Raw genomic sequence first — 21,764 nt, forward strand, 5'->3', positions numbered from 1 at the left:
CTTAATCACTATAATTATACACGGTCACACATTATTAGTGACTACTTTGCAAGTGTTGCAATGACATTCTCACACCCATTTGACATCCACTAGTTACTTCCAATCTGCAGAGACAAAATTACAGTGGGCTTGTGGGCTTTTTCAAAACTATGACTCTTCATTAGAATTATACACTCAAACCGGACAGGGGCAATTTAAATTGATGATTGTAAAAAAATTCCACATTCCTTCCGTGTTCTCTCATCATGTCTATGAGGCCAGATTTCACAGGTTAGCAGTTTTAAAATTAAAATGAAAGGATGCTGTATAATGGCAATAATGACACTCTAATTAAGTCTGACCTACAAACGTGTATCATTCTGGCTGTCCAATCAAACCTTTTAACGAATGCAAGGATGGGAACATTAGGCGATGAAAACAAAATATGTCTGATCTATCCAAAAGAAAGACGCTTTACACAAATGTGATATTGAGAATGCAGATTGACAGTGATATTTATGATTATAATACATTTTTGTAATTAATGGAATGAGCAAATGACCTTCTACAGCAGCTAGATGGAAATGAGCGAAATCATCACTGCTTTGCCAGTAGTGTTTTTTAATGAGACGAGACTGCAGGTTTGTGTAAATTGTTCTGCAGTGTCCATTTCTTAATTAATACAGCTTGTTTTTTCCAACATGGAAATGGCCCACAGTCATCACCTGCCAACAAACCTATTACAAAAGACCTGCTGTCCTACCCATTCTCACTGAAATTTCTGTAATGGCCTCTATTTGCATAACAAATAATCAGTAGTGTGCACAAGTGTGTGCTATACACTCAACCTCTGTATAATTCACGTAAAGTTTTTTGATGCTGGAAGAGTCTGCAAGTAGGACTAAGATCCATTTGCATTCTCTCTCAGTGATACAGCAAGACAGTGGTTGCTAGGAGCAGCTCTTTTAAGACAAGATAAGTCTATGCTGTTCATCAAATGCATGAACACACAGTTGCTGCATGACAAAGGACATTCCCCTACTCCTAAAACTATGCAAACGCATACAATAAAGTACAGTATTTGCACGAATATACGAACACTTCAGTTTTTAAGTCATGTTACACCAGTGATGAAGTGGTTCAACTTTATGAACAGGTGTTTAATTCTAGTTAACTAGTTTTTCAGGGGTAGTTCTGGTGCCCATAATAACAGCTTTTAGGTCTAGTTTTCCTTTACTTCTTTTAATAGTATCTTGCGTCAGACTCACAGCAATATTTACTAGAGCAGAAAATGATTATGGATTTGGCACTAAAATCTTCCCGATTACTAAGCTTTTCACAGCTTTCCCATGCCACAGAAATCTGCTAAAAATATGAATGCTACAGCATTTTTTGTCACTGGGTGAGTTAGATACATTTCTGTAACAATTGTGAATAACATATCTCACACAGCTCCCTTATGTTCAATCGTGTTGTGTTATATCAACACACACATTTGAGAACATGGTGAGTGTATATGACCTGGCATTTTAAATATGATAGCCTTGCTCATGTCCAGAAAGGTAATTAAACAGATCCCACATTTTACAGGTTGTGAATACCAAAGATAAGATAAGAAGTGGAAAAATAACACACTTATAATAAAAAGAAAATTAGATAGCCTTTACGCAAATTGCTCAATTTCCTCATAAATAATGTCAGGGTTTAATTCCAGAAATTCTAGAAATCAATTAATGTAGCATCCTATGTTTCCTTAAGAACCTCTAACAACAATTCAGAGATAATGTGGGCTATTGTACACAATAGACTTTAATTAATGAGTTTTCATCTCCTTTGTAGTATTTAAAGGATATCCTGTATTGCTAGATAAAAGAGATATAATAAGAGACATTGATGAACACTAAAATGACTTAAAGGTTCAGCATACTTGGGGGAAAAAAAAAAGTTTCTGTACTGCCTTAATTGAAATGGGTAATTTCAAATACAGAAAAATAACAGCACAATTTGTCAATTAAAATAAACCAGAGATATGTGTTACAGCTTTGTGATAATTTTAGTCTATTTGTGTAAATAGGCTGTGCACACCTTTCCTCCTATGAATTTATGTTTGGACGTTCTTGTATCACATGTCTGCTCATGGTTTGCAAAACAGCAGCACAACTGTCAAATTCCTTAATTTGCAAACCACACATTATTTAAAAGACTGTAAAATGTATGATTGCAGTATACCCTCATAATTGCCACTTATACACCATGTTGTAAAACAATTTTCTAAAGAAATAAAACCAACAGAACTGTTTAAACCTAGGGCAGCAGAAATTATGCTCATAAACAAAAATAAAAGGTAAGAAATAAAATTGATTTTAAAGCACTGGTTAGCACTCATTTGAACTGCATTTGGAACGCAGTAGATTAATTGACATTCACATTGTCATGGACTGCAGTATATTCAATGACATTGACATGGACTCCAGTAGATTAAATCTGCAAAACATCACTAAGAGGCAGTGATTTCAACATGGTTGTGGGCCAAGGCAATGCAGAATCTGGTCCTACTGTTTTAATTACCATTGATCACTAGATGCTGATGTAACAACATTGTAAAAGTAGACACACAGGTTGGAAACAGCTCCACGTGCAAAGATGAACGTAACCTATAACATGGCATAGCTAAGTTGCATTGCGGTTTGCGAGATATGAAAAGTCTCTATTGACATGATAAACCTCTATGAGCAACGAGTGGAGGTCAAACTGACATAAAGACTAGAAATAAAACTTCAGCTGAATTCGACAGCTGTATTGTGTGATATGTGTTTTTCTTCAGTTAAAATAGCACGCCATACATACCTGCACACTCCAAGTCAGTGTTTGCAGTGCTGTTTATCCTGGAGTTTAGGCACGTAATACATAACTGTGAAAGAAAGTCTCATGTCATGAGATGCGTGTCATAAAACTTAGCATGATAATGGCTTATGTTCTTTCACACATTTCCTGCAACACAAGTCTATTTGGGGAACGTGCTTCCTTATCCTTTTACCCTGTTTTTCCTGTATGCACTTGAGTACAGAGAGGCGAGGAAAGCAGATCAGCCGATTGAAAACTGACACAAACATCATACTGTATGAGGATGAATTATACTATGTATAAAATACCCCCTCAAATGTCTTTTAGGCATGCTTCCTCTAATTATAATTATTTTAATGTGTTTTTAAGATTATTCTCGTGTATTATGATTGGTTCCTTAAGGAATACAGCAATTGTGGGGAAGTTAAGTCACTTCTGTGTTTGAATTTACATTCCAAAGAATAATAATGACTACCCATTTTCTAATACATTTTCTTTTAGATGCAGCAACACTATAAGCCAAATTATGTGAAAATTAAGTCCAACCCTTGCATTTCATGTGTGTTTGTCTTTAACTAACATGAGTAAAAAACATTGTTCTTCCTGTCACCTGCCGGTGACACTGGCTGTGAAGGGTTGTTGCTTAGAGGAAATCAAGCTAATTGTGCAGTTTGGTTTCAGCTCAGTGATCTGGAAAGAGGACACATTATTCCAGAGTAATGCTACAAAGCATAGTTTCTATTACATTACACTTCAGTTCAATTAGTTTCAAATTATTGATGCCGTACATTAGCACAACTATTTTGCAAAAATATACTTACAGAGCATCTGGTACAATATCATGGGCATAAAACGTTATAAATCTTTTTTTTCAAATCTAGACGTTCGTTGTACTTGAGCACAGGACTAATTACGTCCATGTGGTTTCCTAATTCAATTCCATAGAGAAGTACTTTTAGATGTTTTGATTATTCTGATGGTGATACCCTGAACAACCCACACGAACTATACTGATTTCACTGACTTGCTAAATACTGCGTAACACTCCAATGTCTTATTAAGTTGATGTGTCCTTTAGAAGAGGGATAACATAAGGGATTGCTAATAACAATAAATTCTGTGTAGAATCTTTGATCACAATAAGAATAATTTGGGTCTACCGGCAAGTAAACAAAATTGAGTCAAACATACAGTGAACTACAGTCTTGCAAGTCTATAATAGTTGTCATAAGCCCAAAGAAACCAGTAAAGCCTGCTGAGGAATTTAGTGCTTGAATATCTTGTAAATGATGGTTTATCATACTCAGAATGACACCTTCTTAAAATTTGGTAACCACAGTTACATGAACATCATCTTACAATTACAAACATTGCCCTCTCCAAACTAATGCAGTTGAAATAACCACTTTAGAGTAAATCACAATGTGTTGCTGAGCAACAACATTATCCAGGCAGAGAATACCAATATCATCATTTTAGAGAGGATGAACCAGTCCACAAAAAAACATGCGAGTTAAACTCTGATTACTCTGGGGGAAAAAAAATTCTCTATATGAAAAGTAGTATTGGTTTTTCATACAAGAATAAAGGTAATTTGCTCTCTGTCCATTACATAGATAAGATATACCTACAACTTTGGTTTTAATATCACAAGGTAATATGGCAAAATAACTATATACAATTGTGTCCAAAAGCCTGGAACAAAAACATAATTACTGGAACAGCGCTTTTTTTTTTTTATTTGGGGTTCTGTTATATAAATTTAGTTAAGAAAGGTGTGACAGTATAAACAGAATAAAGATAAAAGAGAAGGGATGGTACAATACTTCAGCAAGCCGGGGTGGATGTGTGAAAACTTATTCACAGCTACACTGTAAGGCCTGACAGAAGGAATACGTTCACACTTGCCAGGATTAACGAATAGCTCAGTGACTAATAAGGACTCAATAGGAATGGTGAGAACAGTATTTAAACATCAGCATCACTGGCCTAATTTTACTCAATAAAATCTGCTCTAATTACTTTTTTTAATGAAGCAAAGTAGCACTAATGTTGCCTTTTCACAGCTGTAAATCACCCCAAAGTTACAAATTCTGCACTTTGGTCTAACTGTAAACAGGACTAAAGGTGGCAGGGGGATGTTGTCATTAATATTTTGGCCCTGTTTTTACAGATGAAATGCCCAACTACCATTAAAATAATGCTCTTCATTTAAACAAAAAAGTGCTGTTTTTAAACATTAGAATTCCAATGTTTTCTGCATGGTTTAGCTTCTGTAAGATACAGATGTGCTGGTATTTTGCAGACTGGTGCACATGATTTCTTATATATGATATGCTGTAATGTTAGAAATCAAACCAATTATACTGGAATATTATATGGGGTTTTAATGGCTAAACATCTCCATAAAAGAACTGAAAAATGTTGATATTATTTTGTCCGCATTTTGTCATTATCCAGATTTTATATTTGTTTTTCAGTGTCACGTTGTCCTTATACTTCATGGCTGAAAAGGTTAGATAGTGAAGGCAGTAATGTGACAGAGGGGGCCTATTGTTAACATCAGCAGATTTTCACAATTACATGTTGCAGAATAAATTTACTGGCATTAACCCTTGACCCATGCCCAATGCTAATGCATACGCTTTCAGACTTAAGGTCAACCAGGCTACTTTGCACTCCAGCTGATAAAAGTAATTATAAAATATCCACTGCTTTTCATTTGAATGGGTCAAAATTTCCAGCAAATGTTTGATTGGGTCATGCAAGTCACAGCCAGATTGATAAAGCCTGGAGTTGACCAACTCATGATACAACCATACCTTTCAACATTGAGTTTTCAAAATAAGGGAGCTTATTTCAGTAAACTGAAATCTTAGTGGCCTAAATTGAAGTGAATACCTACATAAGACAAAGGCATACAACTATTGTACTTTATTACTTCCTTCTAATTGTGTTTAAAAAGGAAAAATATCAAACAGAAAAACAACCATGGCATGCTTCACAATCCAGTTCTCTCTTGGCCCCTGTGGTTGTTATTGTGCTGTAGTTGTAGCAGCACAATAATCTGGCAGCAGCCTATACAGTAAACAGGTCCAGCTGGCAATGTTACTTTCATCACACAACAAACCTAAAGGCTGACCTTGTCATCAACGAACGAACTATGGCACCTACTTTATAACAAGAAAAAAATTCTAAATTCAAAGTCCATCTGTAACCAGAATGACTGTAGTGGTGATGTCAAACCCGGAAGAACACAGAAACCAAAACAGGTAATGGCGGTGAACCTGAGACGCTACGGCGTCCAGTGTTTTATTAAATAAAAAACAAACAAAAAATTTAAACAAAACTCACAACTGAAAATAAAGGGCACGTTGGCCAAACAAACAGACAAAATGCAAAACGGACATTGACGAACCCAACAAACAAGTGCCATGTTGGTTTTTAGCCAGCACACTGTAGCAATTGCTTATATTTTTAAATTAACTCTCCTCTCTCTCACCCATTCTGCACTTCCCGAACACACAACCCAGAGTGAGTGAAAACATGCTGCTTTTATGCAGCTGTACCGAGACTCGATTGCTAATCAATCATTCAATTGGAGTCTCGGTACAACTGCACGTGAATTAATTAAATGTAATTTCTCGTGCTCACATATTACATTTTACCTGCACGTGTAATCCTCGTGCCTAAATACAAATATACATTTTAAACACTTGTGCTCATAACCCATATTTATATCCCGTGTATTTTATACATAAACACCAACATTAACACACTGCATACAACATAAAACAATAATAAACATAAAGGGGCACTCCGCCACACCATGATAAAAACAATATTAAAAAAAGCCAAAATACACAACAACGTGATGCTGCAATGTTAATCATCATACTGCACACATGTGGCGGATCACTACTGTCAGTTACATTTCATTGTCAACTATCGGCTATTTTAAATGAACACACTATTGCTGTATATAAACACATATTATCAATCAATCAGAATTTCTAAAGTATGGTTGATGCTGAAATTGTAAAGGAAATGCTTCTCTTTCTCTGTTTGTGTGGCTTTTAGACTTTCTGGCAGAATGCTCTGCAATGTGTGAGTCTGGGAACATGCCTACAAATTTGCTGAACTAGTCACAACATGCAAAGGTCTCTGCATCTCTGTTTTTCCTTTGGCAACAAAACATGTTATTGAAGCGCTGGTTTTCTGAGCGTTACTGGCTTTTTGGTGCTTTCGTGCTTACCATACACATCATCATTCTTGCTCCCACGAACCTCTGTTAAAATCAGTCCTCCATAGTTTACTGGAAGTATGTCTTTTTCCAACATTGCTTAGGATTATGTTTTGGTCCAAGAAGCTTGACATTTGGATCAACATTATTTTATTTTTTTACCAGACCAGGAGAGCTTATTGCATGTGCAATCATTGTAGATTATTATTATTATGAGTTTATTTAGCAGATGCCTTTATCCAAGGCAATTTACAGAGGCTAGGGTGTGTGAACTATGCATCAGCTGCAGAGTCACTTACAACAACATCTCACCCAAAAGATGGAGCACAAGGAGGTTAAGTGGATTGCCCAGGGTCACACAGTGAGTCAGTGAGTGAGCCGGGATTTGAACCGGGAAACTCCTGGTTACAGGACCTTTCCTTCAACCACTGGACCACACAACCTCCTTTGTTGACTATGTGTGCTTGCCTCACACACTGAATGCATGCCTGCCACAGGGCTCTCCTGGGTCCTAAACCCTGTTGGATGCCATACACAATAAACTCTCTGTACCATTTTCTTTAAGAATACAGTGTATTGTGTCTCATTATTGCCAGTCACACCAGACACGTGGTGTTGTGCTATGTGGCAAAACAGGAAATAAAAATAATCAATTGAAGCACACATTTCCTGTTTGTTTACAAAACTGGAGCTGAATTGATGGAAGATTGTTGCTTTGTGAGTGCAAGTCAGTTCTGAATTCAATGACGTGTCCCTGCCAGACTACAGAGAATAGGCCTGTGCACATACTGTATGCTGTACCTGGGCACTTGGGTCTATACAGAGACAAATATAGGCAAAATAAAACATGTGAAACAAAACTGAGAAGAATTATACACATAAGTAGCAGAAATTGTGTACATACTACTGTACAAATAAACTGAATTAAATGTGTTAATGTTCAATGTGAGCACAGCGCAGGGTGTAGGTTTGAATGGACTTGGATGTTATGTTTTAGGATTCAAATAGGCCACCAGTATTTGTATTGGCTGTCAGTAAAGTGATTTCAACTGAAGACATAAAGTATATCTCAAGGTTAATGTAATGTCTATGTTCTCCGTAAGTCATTAAACACTTCAGTCCTAGAATATACACATTTACACAATTACATTGTGGTTACATGCATTAAACCACACTGCCACTTCTAAACTCCCTTATAAGGATTTGTTTGGAGAGCTGTTAACAAAGCCCAGTGCATGCAGAGGATACAGCTGAAACAATCAAAATACTTATCAGGGTAACAGAAGGAGGGGAAGCTGGGTGTGCAGCTTTCAGTGCACGTTGTTACAGCCAGACAGTCATACACTTACTTAATATACAGAATGAAAAACAGAAGGCTTTTTGTTTTAGACACAACATTCTGTTGTACTTCCATTTCTGTTTTCACAATTTTGTGAATCGGGTGAAGATAATATCAAGAAGTAAACTATTACGAGACACATCCCAGTGTTCGGATGATCTGTATTGATATTGCAATAATTAGTGTTATTCAACGAGCCAATTATTGGTTCAGTACTCGCTAATCCAAACCAGCTGGGACCACAGCCTGTTAATTAACTTTTTCAGAGTACTATTCTCAATCAGTACCACACTAAATGTACAGTCTTTTGTTTTATTTTTTTATACTGAGATTGCAATGTACTTTTCAACAAATTGCAAAGTAGTGCAGACAACACAGCCCTTTCACTTGTGCAGGGATAGCAGTTCCTAGATTGACGCTGGGGTCTAGCTCATCCCTCAATTCAGCTATGAGGTCAAGGATGACATGCAGAGTGAGACGATAACGCTTTAGCACCGCATCCTCTGACATCCCAAACATCTCATCGTGCCCTCCTCCTCCGAACATGTTCCTGCCTCTCCTCAACAAGAGCCAAGTGTCACCGCATCAGGAAGTGAACCACAGCAGCCATCCTGAGGCCAATGACAGGTCTGCAGGTGTGTGCTTTTATACAGCACTTAGTTGCTCGCTTCTACAATGGTTTGCACCTTGTAAGAAGAGGTGTTTTTGGAGGGTCAGCAATTGCCTAAGTGCAAGGAAAAATCCTTACATCCCATTATAATGTTTGCACCCACTTAGTATCCAAAGCCCACCCAATTCCATGCTTTCTTCATTTGAATGCATTTTAATATCATTTTAATGGATTAATGATGGCAAAGTGAACATTTGAGAGTGGTTGCAGAAAGTCAGAAGAACACCATTCTTTACATACGCCCTACATTTAGTGGCCAGTGAAATCAGACTTAAGGCAACATTGTGGGGGTTTTGCTCCCGCAAATCACTTTGCGCTGATTTTTACATCACCCTCTATACGAGGAAAATGTTGCACTGTGTAACTAAATATAAACACGGGCAATTAATATATTTTTGTTTGAGCTTCAAAAAGAGTCCTGGTAAGAATAATAACATACAGAGAAGTTGAAAACAGTTACGTAAAGTATATTGGTATTAAATGCTTGTTCGATCTCTGACAAAATATGGGTAAATAACCCCTGTTGTAATGTAACCTGGTGTTAAAAAACATGTGTTCTACTATTGCATTTAAAGAAATATTGACCTATTTGTTTTTTCTTGTTTTCATCGGAATCTTTTGCAAACTGCCCATGACTGGAGTAGCAGACTCAGGTATCAGTAGTACTGTGGGTGAGTTCCATTTTATATTTTTTGCAACAGCTACCGACGCCACCCAGGGAACATGCTGATGATGTCATCAAAAAGAGGCGGATTTTCGTTCTTGAACGACTGTATACCCATTCATAAAGTGGTTTGCGACAATCGCCCGTATTCTCAGATCACTTTATGAATAGAAATATAGATGACTTTCGTTAGTTTTAAACAAAATTAGTTTTATTACAGCAAGCGGCAAGTACTTTTATGAATAGGGCCCTAACAGTCTGCAATATGTTGAAAATACAAAAGCAATACATAGCATAGATAACATGATGTGTTTCATGTAAACACTGCAGGATGGTCTGTAACACATTAAGCTGATGAAAGTTCTTAGCATAGACACCACTTCATTGGGAAGTCATGTATTCAGTATTCAGTTTTTCTACTATTAAACATCATTCTTATGAGGGGTAGGCAAATCTCTATGGCCACCTGTCTAAAAGGTATACACTTGTTAAATAAAAACTTCAACTTGAACCAGATGGATGCTTTGATTCTTACTTTCCTAATGGAGAGGAAACAGGTGCTGACAGCGTTGTTTAACAAGATTATAAATACCTGCTGTGCCCATATGATGGTGAGCAAGAGCAAATAAAAAAATGTTCAGGGAAATTATCAGCAAAATCTCTGCTAACGTCTAGGGTTAGGAAGCAACTCTCTAGTAGAATTATATTAGCACTATTCAATGGCGGGCTCATGACTCATAAAGGAACCTTTATAAATTGATTTACTACCAAAAAGCGTCACTTTATGGCCCAAGCTATTTCCCTGTTCTGTGGGGACGTATTTTTAATAATGTTTAACAACAAAAGCACAGTCGTTAAACATTAAAAAATCATTCAAACTGTCAAATTATCTGTACCCACAGCACAACGCTAAAGCAGTTGCTTGAATCAAGTATAGCATCAGACGTTTATCCTGAGAGGAAACATGGTAAGAAAGAAAAATTCAAAATAGAATGTAAATTAAAATCGATGATCCAGAGAAACTTGTTGTAGCTGTTTTGTTAACATAAAATGCATTACATTCTTTGTTCTGTGTTCTGGTAGTGTAAGTCTTATAACAAAAGACCACCAATCTATGAAGGTCTTTGCTGAGCTTGTACAAAGTGTGTTCTTCTAAGGTTTTGTAGAACTCACAAAACCTAAAATCTAAACAATATAAAGTATAACCTGTTTTTAAAAAAACACATTAACAAGGCACCGTCTACATGTGAAAATCGTCTTACTTTACAGATGGCCTTTGTATCCATGTTATTTAACATGGCAGTCTTTAATAGCTGGTTAGCATTTAAATAGAAATCCACCACTAATAAATCCAAACCCAACCCCAACAACCCACCCCACCCCAACCCAACCCAACCCAACCCAGATACACACAATAATATACTTTATACAGATCAGTCCCAATGTGAATGTCAAAGTGTTAATACAGAACACCCTACTGCATTACCTGTATTATATCAACTTATTGTCAAACATAATCACGATTGTTTTGATACTTGTATACACATCATGAATAATGCATCACCTGTGGAATTCTCTTGTAAACATTGCAGAATACCCACATCATGCTCCCACCTACAATTATGCTTGTTTTTGTTTTTTTTTTAGTTCCACTCATTTCAATCAGAGCACCAGCATTGTTGCACAAAGAAGCAATATCTGATACTCTGGTATTTGTGGGAGGTAAATTCCTTCTCTCTCTTAGCAAAGGTGAATGTATTCCTCAGCTGATTTTCGCCCATGATGTGTGACTATAAATATCAAAGCAATTTGGATATTGTTTAAAATTATTTTGCTGTGATATGCATTGATTCTAAACATTGCAGGCTGTTCTATAACATTTCAAGTGAGGTACTGTACCTTTATTAGCCACTGCCCTTTGCGATGAAAACTGTGTCTCCAAGTTCAGAACCACTTTTAAACTGCACTTGGCCAACCTTATGGACATTTGCTCTTTTCCTGAAGCTCTGGACTTCCCTTTACAGGTCACTTTAGAGTTAGTGGGTTTGAACAACATCTCAGTCGTGGGGCATTTTGAAAAACAGCCTGCAGATTCCACCTCCGTTTCAGAAGGGATTAGGGGCAATAATCAGGGGCAATAAAAAAGTACTGCTGTATCGCTACAGAAAAAGTACTGCTGTATCGCTCCAGAATAAATTCAAATGCCTTGCAGGCTTCAGAACCATTCATTCTGTCTATAGTGACACTACACCATAATTACAATATTTGAATACAAACACAGTCCATTCACAATGCAACATTTGAGTAGTTCCATTTTAGAACCCTGGATCCAGTCCCAGAGTAAAATGTGTGAAACAGCAGCTGCATAGCAACTTCTTTCAGCAGCTCAAAAAGCTTCCATCAGTTCTTTCTGAAAGAGGACTATGCATGCTGTGTAAGGTTTCCAACATCTGTTGGTAATTGAGTGAGCACAGCTATGGCCAGTACCCAATCTTCCCACACTAATGCCAATTTCAGCCTTCAGGTGTGGAAAGCTAGGAGCCCAGTTCTGAAATACCAATATACAACAAAAACAACATTATTATTATTTCCTTGGATTGTGCTTCACAACACACATTTCTAAAGCTCTTTGTTTATAGCTTAATGTTTTCCTCATTTTTTTGCGGTGAAGAATGTTTTGTGCATTACCAGAAGGCCACAATGCAGAGTTGGGGGCTGCTTTTTCAAAAGCTCCTTTCTTTTCTAATTGAAAAAGGAATAGTACATTTTTTCCACTTGATGAAAGCATTTTTTCCAACATCCCCAGCATTTTTTTTATTTTCTCTTCAAGTACATCTCCACGCGCCAGTTGCTATGGAGCAATTCAATGTGCTGAGAGCAGCCAAAACAAAAAGTACATTCATGGCGAGTCTCATATGACAAGATTTACAGATATTTATGTCAGCTCACGTCTGCCCCATTGTAACTAAGCCTCAACATTTTCTGAATATGTTTCACTACTGAGTTCCAACAGATTTCACTGCTTCCAACAGACTCTATCTTACAATATCAAAGCAATTGTACAGTCTTCTCCAGCTGTTTTCATTTAGATTTTCCTGTCTTCAAACACAAGCTATTTTTTATCACTGTCCAACAATAATGTATAAGATTTTATGATTTTTGCCAACCTACTGTATTCCTTCAATAGAAGTCATGTGACATGAAGCAGATATCTTTAGGTTACAAAATAAAGACCCTTCATGCAGCAGTCCGGTCAAAGCTAACAGACTGTGTGCATTGCTGTTGGTTTGTAGTCACGCTGTAGGTTTGTAGGTCGTATATATATTAATATATATATATATATATATATATATATATATTCAGGGAATATACACACCTTATATATATATCATATATATATATACACACACACACACACACACACACTTAAGAATTACAGAGCCCAAGAAAAACAAATACTGAGTACAGAAATTTCAGGGAAGAGGAGGGCCATGTTCACAAAACATTTACCACTTGGCCAAATTTGCACCATATTTTCTTAAACAAAATAAAACAAAAGAATTGGGTCAGTCCATATCAAATCAATCACTTCAGGAAGGTTTCTGGCCTGACCTCTTCCAATTTTGATGCTGTTTGGGGGGGATGTTGGTGCCATTGAGCAGGTTGATTGATAACATGTGTAGTGTAATGAACAATGTTGCAATACCAGGTTGTTGTGTACTTTTTTTTTTAAATGTATGATGGACTTATTGACCTGTTTACAAGTATCAGCCACATGCAACTGTACAATAAGAACCACAGAGGCCAAGACAGAATTTGAGTGTGAAGCATTTCATGGTTATTTTTTCGGTTTTGACATGTTTTCCCTTTTAAATTAGAAGGAGCACCAAGTAATAAAGTAGCTGTAACCCTTGTCTTATGTAGGTATTCACTTCAATTCAGCCACTAAGATATCAGTTTAGAAAAGATCCTTTATTTTGAAAACTAATACTTATTTTGAAAAGTATTGACAGGTATGAGTTATACAGAGTCCCTTTGGATATTTTTTTTGTTGGCTTTAATAAAAAAAAAAGTTTATCATTGTTAGTTATTATAGTTTTATCTTCAGGTTAATGTTTTTGATGTTGTAAACATTTAAAATGGCAGACAAAATTATGCTGACATGGAAAGTAAATGGTAATTTGCTAAACGTTTACAATGCAGACTATTTTGTATTATTTATAATAACTTTGCCAAATAGAAAGCGAATGCCAGTGTTTCCAAAAAGATTCCCAAATACTGTATTTTAATGCTGTGCATCCAAAGATATTAAATTTTGAGAATTAAGCCTTTTGTTTGGTATTCTGTCTAAACCAGCAGTTTGTCAGTCCCAAACTGTTGTGAAAAACTATTAAATAAATGGGGAAAAAATAGTTAACTGATTATTTATTTAATTTGTCTATTGCAACTGTGGTACCATTCAGTAGAGAGACAATTGTAAAGGGTACTTTAGCTGAAGCCTCCTGACAGAAGGGGTACAGTTTTAAAAGAAAAGACTGAAAACCTGTGTTAGAGGCTCAACAGTCCCAGACTGTAAACCGACCTGTACCATAAATTACTGTAACTGTATGAGTGAACTAGAAACAACAGTGTGATCTGAATACTTAATATTCTGTTTTATAATCTAAAATCTATTAAATTACATGTCTTGCTGCCGGAGTTGTAAATTAGGGTACTACCAGATGTCAATGCTATCCTGCAGTATTTATATCTGCATTATAAATGCAGATATAAGTATTTCTATCTTCAGGCCTACAAAATGACACATTACACATCCCCACTCTAGATTTACTAAAAGAGCTTAGTTTATTATTAGAGAAAATAGTAAATTGTAATATTGAATATTTCTATTACCTATTCCTATTCCTATTTGAATGTAGGCACAAATTAATTTGCCACTTTTGGTCAGAGATGTATTTAGTGACCTAAGCGATTTCTGAAAGGAAGTTTTGTTTTGTTTTGAATGTGTTACTGCAATGCCATAATTTTTAGTACTTAGGCCTAATCATCTGTTAGGCTGGAATTTCTACTACAAAATGAAGGGATTCATTCCTTAGCCCAGTCTATCCCAGTTACATGTTTTACACATGACACATACAAGAGACATATGTCATACAAACAGCAGACATATCCCACTTATTTTAAACTCATAAATTATGTAAACCAGCATTTAGGTGGAATATCTTCTACTCTTGCCTGAAGGACCTATTTAAAGAAAATGAAACAAACTACACACTGTATTATAAATTTCCGGACGTTGACAGATGGTTGTTTGCATTGTGTTAATTTTTACTGCAAGCAAAGAAACTGGGCTCGATTTAGATAAACAGAACTTAACTGTGATGTGTCACACTTTCCTGAAGAACCACAAATGCTAAAGTCCTGGCTGTCAATACAAAATGAAAAGAACAACTTGTTACAAATTGCTAAGTTTTCATATAGTTCTTTACAAACAGCCTGTCTCATTCTGTGTACAAATGCCTATTTTGACACATCAATTAGACTTGTCTTCACATATTTATAGTTGCACTTACAGCTTGGGAGAGATACATAGCAAGGTTTATTGAAGGGGGGGGGACTTTATTCTGAATTTTTCATTGGGCATTATATTGGATCAAACTGTAGACTTCTGAGTGTGTGAGTAAGTGGTTAATCTATAAGCTGCCAATTTACCCTAAATGACACCCTGTGGCAGAGTGGTTTGCAGTGCACAGGTATAGAGGTGATGTATTGCTCAAGAGAATGACAACAACATTTCTGGTGCAATGATGGTTTATTTTGTAATCCAATAGTCTGATGACAACAGTAAACAATAAATGTAGGACTGGCAGTATACAACAATGTGTGCTGCTAGGCTAAATAAACACAGGGTTCAGTCCCCAACTCATAAACACAGTATTTAAACACTCACAATACACAAACACGGGTCCAAGGCCAGGGTGAGTTCTATTAGTGCTAATGGGGCAAATACAAATGATCTGTTAACAATACTGCAGTGTTGTCCAGGTTTGTGCTGACCTTAAGCGACAGCTCCAGATCGTGTTAGCCGTCTAATTAATAACAAACAGGTATATAATTAGACACAACAAAACAAACAAAACACTTGTGATACTTTAACATACTTCTCCTTCTGTGTTAGCGTTCACCATAACAAAGGAACAGATCACCTCACTATACTATAAACTCACTTGGTTAAAGACTGCAACCGCTCCTCCAATCCGCGGCTAGCACATCGTTTCCCTTCCGAGTCAATGATTTAGTGTACCGTAGCCCTGCACCCTTTCTAGAAGGCCGACCTCTGCCTAACCCTGGGAATTAATTATCTGGCCATCCAGTCCAGGGCACTCTGTTCCCTTTTCACAGCGCCCTTACAGGTCAGGAGGGGGACTTGTCACCAAGAATCATTACCCTTGTTACTCTTTACCTCGTTACCCTTGTTACTGTATTCCACTAGGACTGAATTGAAAGTCATTTAAAAGCAGACCTTCTTGTTTCCATAGGGAGCACACTGAGATCAAATCACTTTGAAGCACGTGATTCAATGTCCATTTAACAAAACACTAGGCTCAATTTGATTTTTAAGTGAGATGAGATTTACTTTTACAGCTTGGGACTCATGGTGCAGATGGAAATATAGTATTTGTGATACTGTTTTTAAAAAGTGTATAAACCACAAGGGAGCAATGGGTTTATGTACTATAGCCATTTCTAATGCCAAATAATTAATGTGGAGGTGAGGATTTTGAAGGTGGCAGTTGGAAAAGTATTATTAATAAGGGAATCAGTGTGGGTGATCCCTTTTAGTTTACTCATCCCAATTACTGTGGTCAAGGATAAAAAACGGGAGCAGATGCATTCTAATGCAGGCGATGGAGTCCTCATGTAGGCTTTTAATGATCTCAACACAAATTAGCTGTATCTCCTACCCTATGCAAAATAATACAGAAATGTATTCCGGTTTACATAAGTGTTTAAAATGCAGAAGTGGGGATCGACACAAAAAGGCCACCCATGCCAAGAGGAAACTAGGGGCAAACTTAGTACCTAGTGCTTGCAAGCCCTGCTTCTTAACCATCACAATCAGTTATAGAGTTAAAGTATACTGCTTTATGTAGACTTCCTCATTTTTATACAATAGGAGTGACTCTCACTCCATATTTACCCTGGACCCTGCCCTCCACCCTAAATCTTGCATTGCTTTCAATACATGGACTGTGTCTGCTGTTTCTAAGTTTATAACTACTGTTGATTTTCAACACAATATTCTTGGGGCTGATACCAGTATGCAGTTCATAAAGTTATCTTACTGGGGTTTGTTTTAGACTACTGTATGTAAGAATTCTGATTCTACATAGAATCTAATCAAAACATACCTTCCAGACTAAGGCAGGAATCACATACAGCAACCTCCAAAATTATTGGCACCCTTGATAAAGAAGAGTAAAAAAGGCTGTATAAAATAAACAACACTGGTAATAAGCTATATTTCATGCAAAAAAATATGAAAAAAAAAACTATATTCTTTTATACTAATAAAATTGCTTTGAGAAAACGTTCATTTTTAACAAGTAATATTTTTTTTTTTCTCAAACAGATAGGTGTCAAAATTATTGGCACCCCTAAATATTCATATAAATAAAATCAAACAAAATTAAATCTGCATTAACATTCTATTTTTTTAAGTACATCTCAGTATTAAGGAACTGTATTGTAGCCTTCCATAGCTTCCTGTTTCACTGGGGTATAAAAATGAGATACCACACATGTAAAATCCATTTGTCATCCATCACCATGGGGAAAGGCAAAGAACTCACAAATGAAAAGAGAGAAATGGTTGTTGACCTTCATAAATCAGGCAATGGGTACAAAAAAATAGCTAAAATCCTAAATATACCACTTGCCACTATTAGGGCAATATTTAAGAAGTTCAAAACCAGTGGAACAGTGCTAAATCTGCCTGGTAGAGGATGCTACTGTCAGATGAGACGAAAATAGAGCTCTGGCCACGCACACCAGTGGTGGGTTTGGTGTTGAAAGAAGGATGCATATGCAGAAAAGAACCTCACACCTACTTTAAAATATGGTGGTGGATTTTTGATGTTATGGGCTGTTTTGCTTCCACTGGTCCTGGGGCCTGTGGCAATGCTGCCCGCCCCTGTGTGTATTTCAATGTTATATGTTGCGTGTTGTGTGTTGGTGAATAGTCATTGGTACACAGGATATAAATGGGTCCGTGGAACACGAGTTGTTTAAAATGTATAGTCGTATTTAGGCACGAGGATTGCACAGCACTTCACGTGCAGGTAAAATGTAATAATATGCGAGCACGGGGAATTGCACTTTATTAATTCACGTGCAGTTGTACCGCGACTCCAATTGAATGATTGATTAGCAATCGAGCTGCATAAAAGCAGCATGTTTTCACCCACTTGGGGTTGTGTGTTCGGTGAGTGGAGAACAGGATTGGAGACGGAGGTTATAATAATAATAATAATAATAATAATAATAATAATTGTTACATATCAGCTCATCGTGTTTGTCTGTGTAGTCCATTTTGTTTGTCTCTTTATTTTGGTGAAAGTGCCGTGTCCTGTGTGTTTTGTCTTTACAACCTTTTATTTTCTGTCTGTTACATTATTAAACGCTGAGCGAAACCAATCGCTCAGCTTCACCAAACTCCACCGCTCTGTTGTTTATTTCCTGGTTCCTTTTTCTGGTCTGACGTCACCCACTACCGCCATCTTCGTGACAGGCCCTTGTTAAGGTCAACGGCATCATGAACTCTACCAAGTACCAGGACATTTTAGCCAAAAACCTGGTTGCCTCTGCCAGGAGGCTGAAGCTTGGCCACAAGTGGATCTTCCAGCAAGACCCTAAGCACACATCAAAATCCACAAAGAAATGGTTAATTGACCACAAAATCAACATTTTGCAATGGCCATCTCAGTCTCCGGACTTGAATCCCATTGAAAACCTGTGGTTTGAGTTGAAGAGGGCAGTCCATAAGCGCAGACCAAAGGATATCAAGGATCTGGAAAGATTCTGTATGGAGGAATGGTCTAAGATTCCTTCCAATATGTTCTCCAATCTCATAAAAAATTATAGAAAAAGGCTCAGTGCCGTTATCCTTGCAAGGGGAGGGTGCACAAAGTACTGAAAACAAGGGTGCCAATAATTGTGACACTTAATGTTTTTTCGGAAATACATTTATAATTTGAGAAATGTGTAATTTTGGTTGGTTCCCATGAATCATTAATAAAGTACAATATATTCCACATGTTGAAAAATTACAGAATAGCTCATTACCTGTGTTTACTTTATGCTGCCTTTTCTGCTCATCTTTATCAAGGGTGCCAATTTTGGCGGTGCCTTTAGTTCTACGTAGAAAATTGTGAAACGTAACAGTACTGTAATTCTAGCAGTTAAAAACAACTCTGTCTTATGAATAAAACATTTCACTGACTTTTATTCCCCATTTCATATGTATAGATATCCTGTTTCAATACTAATTTGCAGCAGCAGCTTGAACTCTAAGTTGACCTGTCTAGTAACAGCCTCAAGCAGCCCTTGTTCCAAATATACAAGCTTGTGGGTTCTACTCAAGCTGAATGGATACTTTGTAAACACTGCTATTATTACTGCATTTATTTACTGTATTACTGTATTTCAGGCTCTAATTTTTAATAATTGCCAGATGCAGGTGATAATTAAACAATTAAACAAAACAATTACCTTGGCAGGGAGGCTTTAACTCTGTCCCTGCCATAAAAAAACATTTTTCAGTTTGCAGGCCCCCTGTCCTGCTACATCCTGTACTATATATATATATATATATATATATATATATATATATATATATATATATATATATATATATATATATTTCTAAAACGTGGGTGATATGGTACCCACTGACCAAAACTCAAATACACAACCATTTTGAGTTATGTGTACACATTACACAATTATTGGTAATACTAATCAAATCATTTCAGATGTGGGAAATAGCTAAAACAACAATTATAGTATTTTTTCATTAATTTTTCACTGCTGAACACATAAGACATAAACAGATCTGCCTCAGTAATACATTTTCCAGTAATTTTCTTGAATTCAGCACATTACTGCAATGCACATGAAGACAGTGACTTGTCATTCACTGATGGCACCATATTCAAACAACTTATCTGACCGTGTACCAACAACAAGGGCACAGAAATTCTCAGAGATACAAATCAGAATATGACAAGTATGGTGCCATAGCTACAGTATATTCTATATAATTTATGGTACAGCCATAATTTGGATTACATCTAGACCAAGGCACTTTATTTGTTTTATAAATGCACTTTTTTAGAGCCAGCACCGCAATATAACAGAGTAACTGCAGTTGTTCCTACAGAACACTTCATTGAAAGCTAATAGGAATAGGCATCACAGCAGTTCTTTCAACAGCAATGAGTCATGACATTGATGCACTTATTTTTAATTAACATTGCATTGTATAGCAAGCTCCCAGAAGCACATCTTCCTTTGCTTTGTTTTACAATTTCTTAATGGGATTTACAGTATTGTTTTAACAAAAGGCGGCCAAAATATATTTACCTTCATAGATCAAAAAGGGTCTCTAGTGTACAGAGTCTAAAACTCTGATGCCTTACTTTTTAATTTAAAAAAGCAATCTAACTTGAGGGACATGAACAGTAGACGTGAAACCTTGTGTGCAACTGGTGACATCAAAGCTGGTCATTTTAGTTGCTCAGTGTATGAATTAAATGCCAGTGAGTTGCAATATTATCACTGTGTGTGTGTTTATTTATTCTTAATGGTTTTGTGTTATTAGTGTCTTTTCTCCCTTAATTTTACATACCCAGGAAGTAGCTCAAAGGTCATTAGCACAGGAAGCTAAATACGTTTTGACAGCCTATGGATCAAACTGCCATTATAACCTCCTCAGCTTCTAAATGGCAATCTGCATTGCCAGTTGCTTCTAAGCAATAGCAGTATAGCCTCAACTAATCTTGGCCTCTTGTGGTCATGTGATACACAAGTGGCTTTTATCAATTTTTTGTACTCATATGACAAATTAACTATTGCATGAATTCCTTATGAACACCATTTGTCTTTACTGTAAATATGCAAAATGTCTCCAGTATTTAGGCCTATATCAACTGGTAAGTTGAAGTTTTGCCCCAAAGTAGAAGGTTTTCCATATAACACTATTACATTCTTAAGGTTTTGAAACATTTTGAAACACTGTTGTTACTCTATGGCCACTGGTAAATGTATAGCAACAAATACAGTAAAATGTCATACTTAAACACTTTTAAATGGGGGTCACTTGTTTTGTTTAATTTGTTTAGATTCTGAGTGCAAAAAGATTGCTTGTTCAATAAACAAGTCCCATTATTTTACCATATGGTATGGAAAGCAATGCTGTTGACAAAGTTATTCAAACTGACCTGACTGAAGCCAGAGATGCGTCTGTCATTGTCCAAACTAAATCTTACAAATCCAAAACAATACAAACGTCTTTAAAATAAATGAGCCTGCCATCACAACACAAAATAGACTACAGAATATCACAGAATACAGAACCTTATGTTAAACATGTATTACCATTTTATTAAAATGACATTGTGACGTATAATGCGATTTTGTTATAAAATCTATTTAGAAATCCCGTTTCCTTTTCTTGTAAATAGTTTCAAGCTATACTGTGCAGCTCATATTGAATTACTATATAGGCTCGTGTCAGCCCACGAGACCTCTTCGTGACGTACTGGTAACTCAACTTTCAGTAAGTTAATGCTTTTTTTCACGTAACTGTATAGCTCCTGAATGGTCGCACTTGTTTCAGCAGTTTTAAACCAAACAAAAAAAGTACAGCATTTAGTCCTGCACATTTACATATGTCAAATCTTCTGCTCGACCTATCTTACATGAAAATATTGATCATGATGGTGAACAATCGATAAATAGACTT

At 36.5% G+C, this 21,764-nt stretch overlaps 1 protein-coding gene across 2 annotated transcripts in view; it reads right to left on the minus strand.

The window, feature by feature from the left end:
* prkd1 (protein kinase D1) overlaps positions 1-21,764 on the minus strand; it is a 72,931-nt gene that overhangs the window by 50,210 nt on the left and 957 nt on the right. The gene's annotated exons all lie outside the window — the stretch shown is intronic.

The sequence above is a fragment of the Polyodon spathula genome, chromosome 17, assembly GCF_017654505.1.
Source record: "Polyodon spathula isolate WHYD16114869_AA chromosome 17, ASM1765450v1, whole genome shotgun sequence".
Lineage (NCBI taxonomy): Eukaryota > Metazoa > Chordata > Actinopteri > Acipenseriformes > Polyodontidae > Polyodon > Polyodon spathula.